This window comes from Sorghum bicolor, chromosome 5 (genome assembly GCF_000003195.3).
Source record: "Sorghum bicolor cultivar BTx623 chromosome 5, Sorghum_bicolor_NCBIv3, whole genome shotgun sequence".
In the NCBI taxonomy this organism is placed as follows: Eukaryota; Viridiplantae; Streptophyta; class Magnoliopsida; order Poales; family Poaceae; genus Sorghum; species Sorghum bicolor.
Genome location: NC_012874.2, coordinates 55,946,634 through 55,960,169, shown reverse-complemented (window position 1 = coordinate 55,960,169; position 13,536 = coordinate 55,946,634).

Below are 13,536 nucleotides of genomic sequence, written 5' to 3'. Positions count from 1 at the left end.
CTGGTACCTAACCCTAGACACATGGCACGCTGGCTCAACTCCTGTATACACCGGACATGCAAACAGTCGCACTGCAGCGTCCGGTGCCAGCGTCCGTTGTCTCTACTCAATCAAGACTTCTTCAAATCGCAAATTTTCCAAAATGAAGTAATCCTCTCGATCTAAGGACTTTCTCTGAGTTGTCTAGTGCTAGATTTATCAATTGTGCACCACACCTAAACCTAAAGCCTTGTCTAGGTCAAGCTACCCGTTCGTTGCCCCCTTAATAGTACGGTTAAAGGAAAAAACAAAGCCCTAAACTACTCTAAGCACCCTTCAACACCAAATGGCACTTAGACCTAGTCTAGTCTTGACGATGTCCAACAATCCTTTGAAAACCAAAACAATTTCCACCATCAACTAGGCACAAACATACTAGTCCATCGATCACCATTACCATGTCCTAACTCGAATGATTTTCTGCTGCAAAACACACGTTAGTCATAGTAATCAACATTGTCATTAATCATCGAAACTCAGTAGGGGCTTAGATGCTTTCAATCTCCCCCTTTTTGGTGATTGATGACAATAACCTTGAGTATGTGTAAGAGAGTGATGTTTTCAACAACTTGGTTCATATAAGCATGTGACAATAAGAACAAAAAGGATTAGTCATGCTTATATCAACCAAGCCAACATCCTACATCTAAAGATGTGAGTCAAGTGCAACAAGAGAAACAAATGGCTCATAAGGTATTGAAGTAAAGATGTGGAAGCAGAAACAATATGAGCCAAAACACATGACATAGAGGAATAACCATTTTAGAACACATGTCATGTTTAGCATCCATCAAGCAAAGTATATCACATAATGCATAAAGGTAAATATGATGCATGAAGTATCACACAAAGAATCGAAAAGCCAACTCACAAGCTCCCCCTAAATCTAACATACTCGCTCTCTCCCCCCTTTGGCATCAAGCGCCAAAAACCTAAGAGTTTGTAGGTGGAGGCAGAGCGGATGAGTCACAAGGAACAGCCTCAAACTGAGCCAAGTCATCATCTATATCCTCATTAGTCAAATGCTGGGAAGCTGTGTTGGGTTGTACATCTACCAGACCCTCAGTATCATCACATGCAGGTGAAGCAGTCCGGGTCGGCTCTGTAGGCTCTGTAGTAGTCTGCTGGGCTGTCTCAGTCTCGAGCTATGTCTCAACTCCTATGGAGGTGGCTGGCATAGATTCTGTAGCTGTTGTTGAAGCCTCTAGAACTGTAGATGACTGCACAAGCTGCTCAGACGAAGCCACAGAAGAAGACAGACACTCCATAGTAGTGATAGGTACTGTAAAAGCTGCTAGAGCCTATTTTGGAGGAGGTGTTGGCATACCGATGAGTGCACTATAAGAGAATGACAACTCCTGACCAGCCAAAGTCTCACGAGCCAAGTGAGACGTAGTGTGGGACTGAGGTGTGAATCCCATGTGATGTGGAGTAAACTATGGTGTCTACCTAAAGCTGCTAGAGATAGTACCCTGAGAAACCTAGTGCGGTGGAGTCGTGAATGGCTGACTCTGGGTAGGAAGCTATAGTGGCTGCTGAGACTGACTCTGAAGCCCACCGGACTATAAAGCTAGAGTCGTAGTAGTAGACGGACCGACAGGGGAAACACCTGTAAGTGGAGTCTGTGAAACTGTGACCCCTATCGCTGCCACTAGAGCTGCTAGTAGAGCTACCTGCTGAGCCTGATATGCAAGCTGCTACTCCTGAAAGGTAAGAAGTAGACGCTAGAGCACATTCTATCTAGCATATAGTGTAGTAGCTGTGGTGGCCTGCTCTCTATCATGTCTGGCCTAGTCCTCAGCCATCCTCTGCTGGTCTGCCCTCATCGTGTCAAGAATAGCTATCAGTGCTAGGTCGGTGGAAGTAGAGCTGCCAGCCTCATGGTCATGCTGCCAAGGAGGGAGATCAAGGATGGGCTGGTGATAATCATCATCTGAGCTATCCGAAGTGAACTCAAACTCTCCCTCGGCCTCTGCATCTGCCACTGCCCCTATAGCTATGTCCTGTTGCTCCTCTATCTCGAGCATAGCTCCTGAACTGTGAGTAGCCCTAGGTGTAGGGGCTAGAGCTAGTGCTGGTGGGGGTACTAGAGCTCTCAAATCAACGTGCGTCCTCCTCCTCTACCTAAGATCGTAGTGAGGGAAGACTGTCATGATGTGTGTCAGCTCTCTCTAGACCTGAGGTGGAAGTGGATTAGCATGAGCCCAAAGGATCAGATATGTCAACCAATGAGCATAGGGAAGCTGACAATGCCTCTTGAATCCCTTAGCAATAGTATCCTCAATCTCACAAACCATGAAGTCCTAGACATCAAACTCCCGTTGAGAAACCAAGTGAGCTACCAGCCACTACTGAATACGAGTGAACCCCTCATGAAAGCTAGGTCTAGACAGCAGGGTGTTCCTCATCACAATATTCAAAATGTGAGCATGGCGAGTAAGTGAAGTCAAAGCACGACTGTTACCCTTTGTGAACAGCGGGCGGTAGCAAGGAGCAACAAACTCCACGAAAGGAAGCAAACTGCCGTGAGGGCAATGAGGAGGCTCAATCGCTGAATAGCAAAGCTCATGGATCCTCGTCTCGGACTCCCTAAGTCCTAGAGTCTCTCTTGAATGCTGAGTTGTGACTCTATAATCTATCCCTGCTAGTGCATAGTGAATAAAGTTGTGATCAGGGGCAACCCAGACTATAGCATAAAACTCTTTGACCCAATCCTCCACATAGGTGCCTGGTAGTGCCAGCAATCCAACAAGGCCTAGAAGATAGGTCAAGAATGGCCTGATATCCTGTCCAGCGATGTTGGCCAAGTACTCAAGGTCAACAACTCTCTCCTCTTGAATCTGGGCCTCACTATTCACATAGGCCATGTACATATCTTCCTGCACAACTGTATAGAATCTGGGGTGTGCTCTCTGTTGGGTATTCTTAACATCATTACCAAAAGTAGACTAAGTTCTCTAAATCTAGTAACGGTGCCAAAAATGCCAAACCTATCCCTCACACCACTTAAGCCAAGTTGTCATCCCCAGCATGATATAAGAGACGCGGTATTGAAATATGCAATTGCTCTTCTAAATAAATAATGAATTGGATCTGCAAGCGCACAGATTAATACCGATATAGCATTTTAACCGAGAAGTATTCCAGGTATCGTTATTTATATTTTTACCACTGGGAAGGGATTAGAAATCATCACTAATGATTACAGAATAGAATATGAGATTGAGCATCTATCATTGCATGTATAATTGAGAACATTATATCTAACTTCTCATACAGGGATAAGTGTCACATAAAAGATATATGAAATAATAATAGTGACAAGGATAACTAATCTGATCTAGCCACATAATAAATATGATAAGCACCTCCATTAGATACTCTAGAAAGTCATTAGCATGGTATTAGAACGAACTACAAGAATATTCCCTAAGTTATTCTCAACTATATAGTCTAGCATTATCATAGTTAGTGCAAGCATACTTAGCAATCATTGTGAGACAAGACTACGCCCATGTATAGTGATATTAGCAAGGAATATGAGAAACATAGCAATCACTTCCCTGTAATAATGTTGCTCTGCCAGCCCAATACACGAGAGGGGGACTATATAAGAATCAATGAAGCTGTCACTATCACAAACCACCCCACGATCTGGCATATTGGGTACAATCGCAGATAAATACGGTATAAGCACCACACCTACACAATATCTATCATTTACCCATGGATCCGATGGATAAACGCTATACGATCCTAAGCGTGTATATAGATCCAATCTAACTAAGCCAAGTACATAACTATGATAAACTAAGAACAATATAATCTTGAATATAAGCAAGTAGAGCAAAGTCATAAGCAATATATTGAAATAGAACAAAGTCATATTCATAATATTGAAGAACAAAGATAATTAGAAAGCAATTAGAAGCACAATTAGAGAATTACCAAGAATCCTCTTGACAGATCCGGAAACCAATCGAAGATTAACTCCTTCTAGTTCTAATCCTATGTAGCTATGCTAATCTAGATATCTAATTGATGTGGTGGCTCTAATCTTGATCAGAGGCTTCTTCTCCCTTGATGGAACAATGAATTAGGGTTGAGAGGCTCTCTCCTCTAGGGGCCAGGGGGTCTGGTTTTATAGTCCCTTCAAGTGAATATGGGCCATTGGATCAAACCGACATAGATTGTATGGTTTAGATTCATCCTTTAGGTCGGTGGAGATCTCCCGCAAAGCAGAGTCCTCATTGGACTCCTGGAGGGGGCGGGCGCCCAGTAGGACAGGGCGGGCGCCCTGCCTCTAGCCCCGTTTCGCCTCCGCTTCGGTCTCGTGGCTTCTGGAGTCTTCTAGATGTAAGATAATTGCGCAGCACGTTAATATCTTTACGTAATCCCGACATGTGGGCCTTTCTTCCATATTTCCTGATAACCCCCTGCAGAAATAGACAAACACCAAAACTCGTGGAATTCTGTGAGATAAAACCCTAAGTCTAGATGTTGATTTCATTTGGATCCTTTTCTTTATTTATTTGATAATTAAATTTGATACTTAAGGACCATCAACAAGCTCCCCCAAGCTTACCTCTTGCTCGTCCCTGAGCAAGGATAGACTCAGCTATGGATCATAAGTTGTTGCAATATTTAAAAAAATTGACGGTACACATGCTTTTAAATAAGACCTCATCTCTGAGTTAGAGTAAACTGTCAAGACTTAAAACTTACTTACTTTACCTTCACCATGGGACTTGTAACCGTCACTTCTGTCTTGAGTGGTTAAAAGATAGAACAGTCTAGCCAAGTGCCATGTCTCTTATTCTTGATCAGCTATAACTCTAGGGTTTTTGCAGATTTTCAAATAAAACTCAGAAATTCCTTGTATGATTCTCTCAGGTCTCTCTTTTGTGGTATTTTTGGATCCTTACCAAGGCAGTGATGGTATATGCCTTCTCTCAAGATATGTGGTATTTGTGGTATGAGGCATAGTGACATTGCCTACTCTCTCATCCTACTCTAATAAGGCTTTAATATCTGGAGCTCATAGGTGGGAGATAAAGTATACATACTTACAAGACATTTATTGCATAGTCAAACCATGGATCTAAAGTAACAAGTCAATAAGTTTAATCAAGATGTGCATGTGTGGCGAATGAATGGTGTATGGTGATGATGGTGATAACAATGGTGAAAACAATGGAGGTGGAAGTCTAATTCTACTTTTGCTCTTTTGAGGGGTTACATACCTTCCTTGCTTTTTGAAACTTTATGAGGAGAATGAGATGCTCTATATTTTTCTTTTCTCTCAGGTGGGTATCTTGTACCCCTAATTCTACTGTCGGACACTTGTCCATTTTTACCTCTCGTCTCACTTTTCTTTTCTTTCGAGGTTCCGAGCACTTGCTCCTTTTTATTTCCTCGTATATTTTTTTTCTTTTTTTTCTTCTTTTTTTTCCAGAGCATTCATCTCTTGAGATAATATAGCAAGTGGTAGTAACAAGATAACTTGAGCATTTATTTCACAAGGGGAAAACAGAAATATTTTTGGTTATTCTCTCCCAGATTAGGAGTAGAATATTTTTGGGTAATTCTGGAGATGGAATGGGTGAATATATGTGGATGGTACTTCCGGAGTAGAAGTAGCATATATGAGTGAACGTGCAAGTGAAATCTTGATTTAACCACATGACAAGCTCCTAAGGGTCAACACAGCTTGACCACACTCAATGCTCATAAGCAGTAAATAAATGTGTGGCTCAAAGTCTAGCAAGCATGCATATATGGCTGTGGTAGGAATTTAAACTCTCATCATACAGGAACTCATCATGCAACATTTTAAAGATTTTTAAAGATAAAATTCTCCAGAATTCTAGCATCTCTAGGAACAGATAAACAGCAGCTCAACCTTCCCATATCATATCCGTTAACAACTTAGACTTCAGATCAAGTTTTCATCCCACAAGTTTAGGTCTAGAGCAAGCTTTCAATTATAACAGTTATATCTAAACTTGAGAGAGAACTTAAAATTTACAAATTAGGCAGAGCAACTATTTATCATATCCATGCTTAAGTTTTATTTAGATACAGATTAACATAGTCACTTTATTTATTTATTAAACACACTAAGCAAAAAGACATATATATATATATATATATAAGCATAAAATCTTTATTTGGTTTTTCCTAGTTTTTGTATTTTAATATTCTAATATAGTATAAGTATAAAGATAGATAGAAATACTTATCGGGATAAATGGGGGTGCTCTCCCCCAAGCTGAATTTTGACGTAATTTCTCTTGATGTAGCTAACAGGTGGCGGAGGTGTATTTGAAAGTCGGCAGCATTCTGACAGCGATTAGAATGTCCTCCGTCTGCTAGTCTTCTTGATTCTTAAATTCTGTGGAGCTCAAATAGACAACAAAGCTTGTGGAACTGATTAAGTGTTAGCATAAATATCTAGCCTTTTTCATGTTGAGACTCCTTAGAAAATATTACTCCCTGTTTTTATATTTTTGTTTATAAAGCAGAAAAATATTTATTTTATTTTTATGCCACCACAGTGAATGTACTTATGGGTTTTATGCAACTCGTCTACTCACATGGGGCTTACTATTTTTCACATTTTTATTTTCTTTTTAAGATAGTATGAACTTAATTAACTAAGTAACTATTTGAAATAATTGAAAGGGAAAGGATAACTACCAAGTTTACCTCTTGGCAAGGCGTTCGGTGTTTTTAAGTCCTCCGAACGGGACTCTCCATTTTCTCAATTGTCCTGAGGTTCGTTGGGTGGCGTAGTCGGTGCTTCCGGCAGCGCCTCCTCTTCTTGTATAGTTATCTTCATTTTCCATACCTGACTTGGTGCTTTAATCTCCTCTGGATAATTCTGTTTAAACTCTACGTCTTCTGACCTTATAACTTCTCCTTCATAGTCTGCCCATCCGTCCTTGATGATCTGCCTCCTCTGGTTGCGGTTGCGTCTCTTTCTGACCTGCTTAGATTCTTCAACGATATAGTTAGGGTCAGTAAAATAACGGCGTACCTTCTCTGAGGGGAAGTGCATATGGACTTCTCCGGTTCCAATGTAGATAATTGCTTTAACGGTGCTGAGGAACGGTCTTCCAAGGATGATGGGTGGATCATACTCGTCTTCTCCCATGTCAATAACTTGAAAGTCTGTGTAGACAAAGTGATCGTCTATTTTGACTGGGACATCAGATACTATTCCTTTGACTTCTCGAAATGTCTGATCTGCCATCTGAAGCTGAATGTATGTTGGTCTTAGTGGCATGGTTCCGAACAAGAGCCGATAGGTGACTGCGGCCATTATGTTGACGCCTGATCCGGTGTCGCAAATCGTCTTGTAGAAGTTGTATCCATTTATGGAGCAGTAAATGCTTGGCATTCCTGGGTCGTCCTTCTTTGTCAAAGACGGTGACTTAAGTTGGTGATCTTGGCCTCCATGGACTACAGTGACCATCTTAGCTGACTCGGTCCACACTTGCTTGTTCCTGTTTTTCCTGTTGGTCCTCTTCCTTGATTTACGTCTGGATTGATCTTGAATTTGTGTAGTCTTGTTCTTGAAGAAAAATGTCTCCTTCTTCCCTTTGACGTAGAAACTGATCTTGGCAGCACTGGCGTAGATGATAGCTCCCGTGGTGTTCAAAAATGGCCTCCCTAGGATGATAGGTGCTCTCTCATCATTTCCGGTCTCTACCACTACGAAGTCTGCTGGGGCATATAAGGTACCAACTCGGACACAAAGGTTCTTCACTATTCCTTTTGGAAAAGTTATCGTCTGATCTGCAAACTGCAAACACATGGTTGTTTCTAATAAAGGATATGTAAAGAATTTTTCATAAAGTACCCTGGGTATAATGTTGACACTAGAGCCAAAGTCGCATAGTGCTTCTGGAACGTCCACCATGCCGATGGAGATCGGGATGACGGGGCGTCCTGGATCGCCTCTCTTGACCGGCAGAAGGTCAGTAGAGAATTCATTGATGAGGTTACTCCAATTACCTGCATCAAACATGTCTACAAGATTTACAGATTCTAATCCTTCCGGTTGTAATGGTATACCGGGGTTAGTAGTAGGAACAGCAGCAGCTATTTGATTTAACTGAGATTCAATCATTTTATTACAGCTAATTTGATTCTTGATGGCAGTAGAAAAATTATCCATTCTATTATTTATATTTTCTAGCATTTTATCATTAGATGCCAATTTCTTGGATAGGTTATCCACTAGCTTTCCTTGATTAGACACTAACTCCCTCAAAGGTGGGAAATTATTATTATTGTTGTAAGAATTGTTACCTTGATAATTACCTGAGTAGTTAGGCCTCTGTTGATTCCAACCTTGATTTTGTTGAGGACGGTTGTAGTAGTAGTAGTAGTTGTTGTTGATGTAGTTCACATCCTCAAGTATCTCAGGGCAGTGGTTGCCTGAGTGTCCAGTGTCTCCACACTCCTCACAAGTCATGTGAGAGTCGTAGATGTGCATAACTTCTTTCTTGTCTCCAGCTCTATCATCGAGCTTCTTCATGAGCAGGTCTAGCTTTGCAGACAGCATGTCTACCTCCTTCAGCTGATGTATACCTCCACCTCTCTTGCGTGTCTGGGTCCTCTCTTCATTCTAGCTTTGGTTGGACGCCATCTTCTCCACAAGAGCTGTGGCTTGTGGTATAGTAAGTGATAAGAATGCTCCTCCAGCTGCAGCATCCATGGTCTCTCGGGCACTGTTGCTGAGCCCATGATAGAATGTCTGCATCAGTAGCCAACTCTCCATTCCATGATGGGGACATTCTAGGATGTAGTCTTGAAAGCACTCCCATGCTTCTGGAACAGATTCATCATTTTGTTGCTGAAAACTTGTAATCTTCCCACGGAGAGCATTGGTCTTGCCCATAGGAAAGAACTTAGCCAGAAAGTTTGTTGAGCAGAGTGCCCACGTAGTATTCTTCTCCTTTGTAGCGTAGAACCACTGCTTCGCTCTTCCTAACAGTGAGAATGGGAAGAGGCGAAGTAGTATAGCGTCTTTGGAAACTCCTGCTATGGTGAATGTGTTGCAAATCTCCAGGAAGTGTTGTAAATGAGCACTAGCATCTTCGTGTGCCTTCCCACAGAACTGGTTGGATTGCACCATGTTGATAAGTCCAGGCTTGAGCTCAAAGTTGCCATCGATCTCTGCAGCAGGTCCAGTGCGGATGTTGTCCGTAGTGGGAGCTGAGAACTCACGGATTGATTTGTTCGCCATGGCCTCAAACTCTGAAGACAAGTTCCGGTGATCTTCTTGATTGGATAAAGCTTCTTGCTGAAATGTTGATGATCTCTTCTTGAGCTTTGCTCTCTTCTTCTTGAATAATGCTTCGGGATTATCAACAAAATTTCCTGGAAGATGTCTTCTATTCATACATTCCCCTGCATAAGATAAAATAGAAAAATATCGGGGTAAAACTGTATGAGAGAATAGATAAGCTCAATCATATTAGTGATGCGAATGATAACTCAAAATCTTTTATTCCATTCCTGATTAGTAATCAACCTTCCCCGGCAACGGCGCCAAAAATGCTTGTTGGGTATTCTTAACATCATTACCAAAAGTAGACTAAGTTCTCTAAATTTAGTAACGGTGCCAAAAATGTCAAACCTATCCCTCACACCACTTAAGCCAAGTTGTCATCCCCAGCATGATATAAGAGACGCGGTATTGAAATATGCAATTGCTCTTCTAAATAAATAATGAATTGGATCTGCAAGCGCACAGATTAATACCGATGTAGCATTTTAACCGGGAAGTATTCTAGGTATCGTTATTTAATATTTTTACCACTGGGAAGGGATTAGAAATCATCACTAATGATTACAGAATAGAATATGAGATTGAGCATCTATCATTGCATGTATAATTGAGAACATTATATCTAACTTCTCATACAGGGATAAGTGTCACATAAAAGATATATGAAATAATAATAGTGACAAGGATAACTAATCTGATCTAGCCACATAATAAATATGATAAACACCTCAATTAGATACACTAGAAAGTCATTAGCACGGTATTAGAACGAACTACAAGAATATTCCCTAAGTTATTATCAACTATATAGTCTAGCATTATCATAGTTAGTGCAAGCATACTTAGCAATCATTGTGAGACAAGACTACGCCCATGCATAGTGATATTAGCAAGGAATATGAGAAACATAGCAATCACTCCCCTGTAATAATGTTGCTCTGCCAGCCCAATACACGAGAGGGGGACTATATAAGAATCAATGAAGCTGTCACTATCACGAACCACCCCACGATTTGGCATATTGGGTACAATCGCAGATAAATACGGTATAAGCACCACGCCTACACAATATCTATCATTTACCCATGGATCCGATGGATAAACGCTATACGATCCTAAGCATGTATATAGATCCAATCTAACTAAGCCAAGTACATAACTATGATAAACTAAGAACAATATAATCTTGAATATAAGCAAGTAGAGCAAAGTCATAAGCAATATATTGAAGTAGAACAAAGTCATATTCATAATATTGAAGAACAAAGATAATTAGAAAGCAATTAGAAGCACAATTAGAGAATTACCAAGAATCCTCTTGACAGATCCGGAAACCAATCGAAGATTGACTCCTTCTAGTTCTAATCCTATGTAGCTATGCTAATCTAGATATCTAATTGATGTGGTGGCTCTAATCTTGATCAGAGGCTTCTTCTCCCTTGATGGAACAATGAATTAGGGTTGAGAGGCTCTCTCCTCTAGGGGCCAGGGGGTCTGGTTTTATAGTCCCTTCAAGTGAATATGGGCCATTGGATCAAACCGACATAGATTGTATGGTTTAGATTCATCCTTTAGGTCGGTGGAGATCTCCCGCAAAGTAGAGTCCTGATTGGACTCCTGGAGGGGGCGGGCGCCCAGTAGGACAGGGCGGGCGCCCTGCCTCTGGCCCCGTTTCGCCTCCGCTTCGGTCTCGTGGCTTCTGGAGTCTTCTAGATGTAAGATAATTGCGCAGCACGTTAATATCTTTACGTAATCCTGACATGTGGGCCTTTCTTTCATATTTCCTGATAACCCCCTGCAGAAATAGACAAACACCAAAACTCGTGGAATTCTGTCAGATAAAACCCTAAGTCTAGATGTTGATTTCATTTGGATCCTTTTCTTTATTTATTTGATAATTAAATTTGATACTTAAGGACCGTCAACACTCTCTCATCTTGAGTGGTAGGAAACCAAGTGAGGAAAGCTGCAAACCTCAACTCCTGAACCTATCGTGTGGCGGCTTTGGTGTAGTCCACGTGACGAGCTAGAGGCGGTGAGGAGCTAGGTGGTGGTGAGGAGCTAGGTAGGGGCTGTGACTATTGTTGACGGAAAATAAGACCTAGTTCTATATACTCAAAAGCCCATCAACAGTCCTCGATTGAAGGAAGATAAGCATCACATGAACATATTTATCACTAATAAATTTCCACTTGTACTCTTAGCTTGTTCAATGCAGGGAAGAAGGAAATGAGCCCTATGGGACCCATAACCTCAGTCGGCCAACCATGGTTTGGGCCCACCAGGGGCTCCCCTCCATGGCATGAGCCATGGCATACTCCAAGGAGTCAATCCCAACCCTTGGATCCAAGTGTGCTTGCCCTCAACGGTTCAAACACTTAGCACATGGATCCTTGGGCCCACATGGAAGCAAGAAAGTGTGCAACTAGACTCAACTTTGGATAACACTTCACATGACAAGTGGGAACACCACCAGGAGGCCAGTGGTGGGCCACGAGCCCCAAAGGTCGGTCGGTCGACCGACCAATTGGGTCATGCCACCTAGCCCAGCCTCCCACCGACCTAAGGACCTTCCAAAAGGTCAGTGCGACCCACTATCATCTAGATGGCAGGTCGGCCGACCTACAGGTGGGCCCCATTTGGAGTCGGTTCACTCCCACCAACCTTCGTCACATTTACCAAGTGTGGTAGTGCCCCAACCGTCCATCTAAGATGGTTGGGAGGTCGGTGCATCCAAGGGTGGAGAAGGAAGGAGCATGCGGATCGCTGACGTGGTACCCCCTCTCTCACCCCTATATAAGGAGGGCTCCTCCACCTTCCCAAGACATCTTCCATCTCTCATCTCCATATTTCATTTCCAAATCACACTTGGGAGATCAAGTGTAGTGTAGTCTAGTCTAGAGTGGGAGTTAGAGTCGAGTCGAGCGAAGCTCGGGTCTCCGGAGCTATCTTCTGAAGAGTCTAGTATAGCTCTTGTACCTTTTCTCTTGTATTACATTCTTTATCTCAATATAGCCTTTCTTTACTTTACTAAGTACTTACTTCAACTCTTTACTTTGAGTATTGCTTAGTGCATTACTATACTTGTAGTAGTGTTGTGTCTTAGTCTTATTAGTGTAGCTGCCTTAGTTAGATTAGTGTCTTCAACACCTTGTGTGTGTTTCACTACCATTAGGGGTTTTGGCTATTTACGTGATAGTTGAAGTTATAAGACTAATGTAAGCGAGGTGCATAGGCTAGCGCTTATTAGTGGATGCCACCATATCAAACGTGTTAGTGAGCGGCGGCGAAGCATGACAGGCCTCTGCTTCCCAGTAGGTTCTATTCACGTCGGGTACGGTCTATAGGCGCCCATAAGTCAAAAGTCTGCTTGGATAGGAGTTTCATCCTCCTATTGCAGTCGACTTCCACCACACAAGACTGTTTGGATACTAGTCTAGTTGAGTCATTTACATTGATTAGGATTAGAACACAGAAGTAGAGTTAGATACATAGGAGTCCTTACTCACTCGTTGTCCTCCCACCTAGCTAGCTCGCTATTAGTTATCTTTACTTACCTTTATCTGATTTATCTATTATTCTATCTTGCTACTCTTACCCCCCTGTTAGCACTAGTGAACTTAGATTGAGTAGACACAAACCACGGATATCCACCAATATGTTTATTAGAGAGTCTTAGTCCGCTTCCCGTGAGTGAACTATAAATTACGACACCGCGGATACTCACTACGGTTGAAGTGCTACAGCGGTACCTGTGCGCTTGCAGAGTTACCCTTGGTACATCTTGCGTCACCACTAGAGTTTAGCGTTGCTTAGCATTTCTAGAGCCGTCGCTCAGAGTAGCCTGACAACCTATCCTAGTAACAGCTCAGGCTTGCATTTAAGCAGTGCTAGTTAGGCGCCACCATTGCTAGATAATTGTCACATCTTACACCAGTCGGTGCGCGTTAAGATCTGCCAACAACTATCACTGCATAGCAGGCCTAGTGGTGGCCTATGTACGAGCGCGAGTCGACTGCCTAAGTAGCTGCTCCTCTAGCTGCGTGTGCCTATGAGGCCCCTGAGTCTCTGTCCCAGACTCTCTCTCTCCAAAAGATGGACATGACGTCCTCCAATGATAACTGTGCCTGGAACTGTACCATGTTGCTGCTCCACCTGAAGAACTGCACGCCTCTGTGCAGGTGAAAGCTCAGACC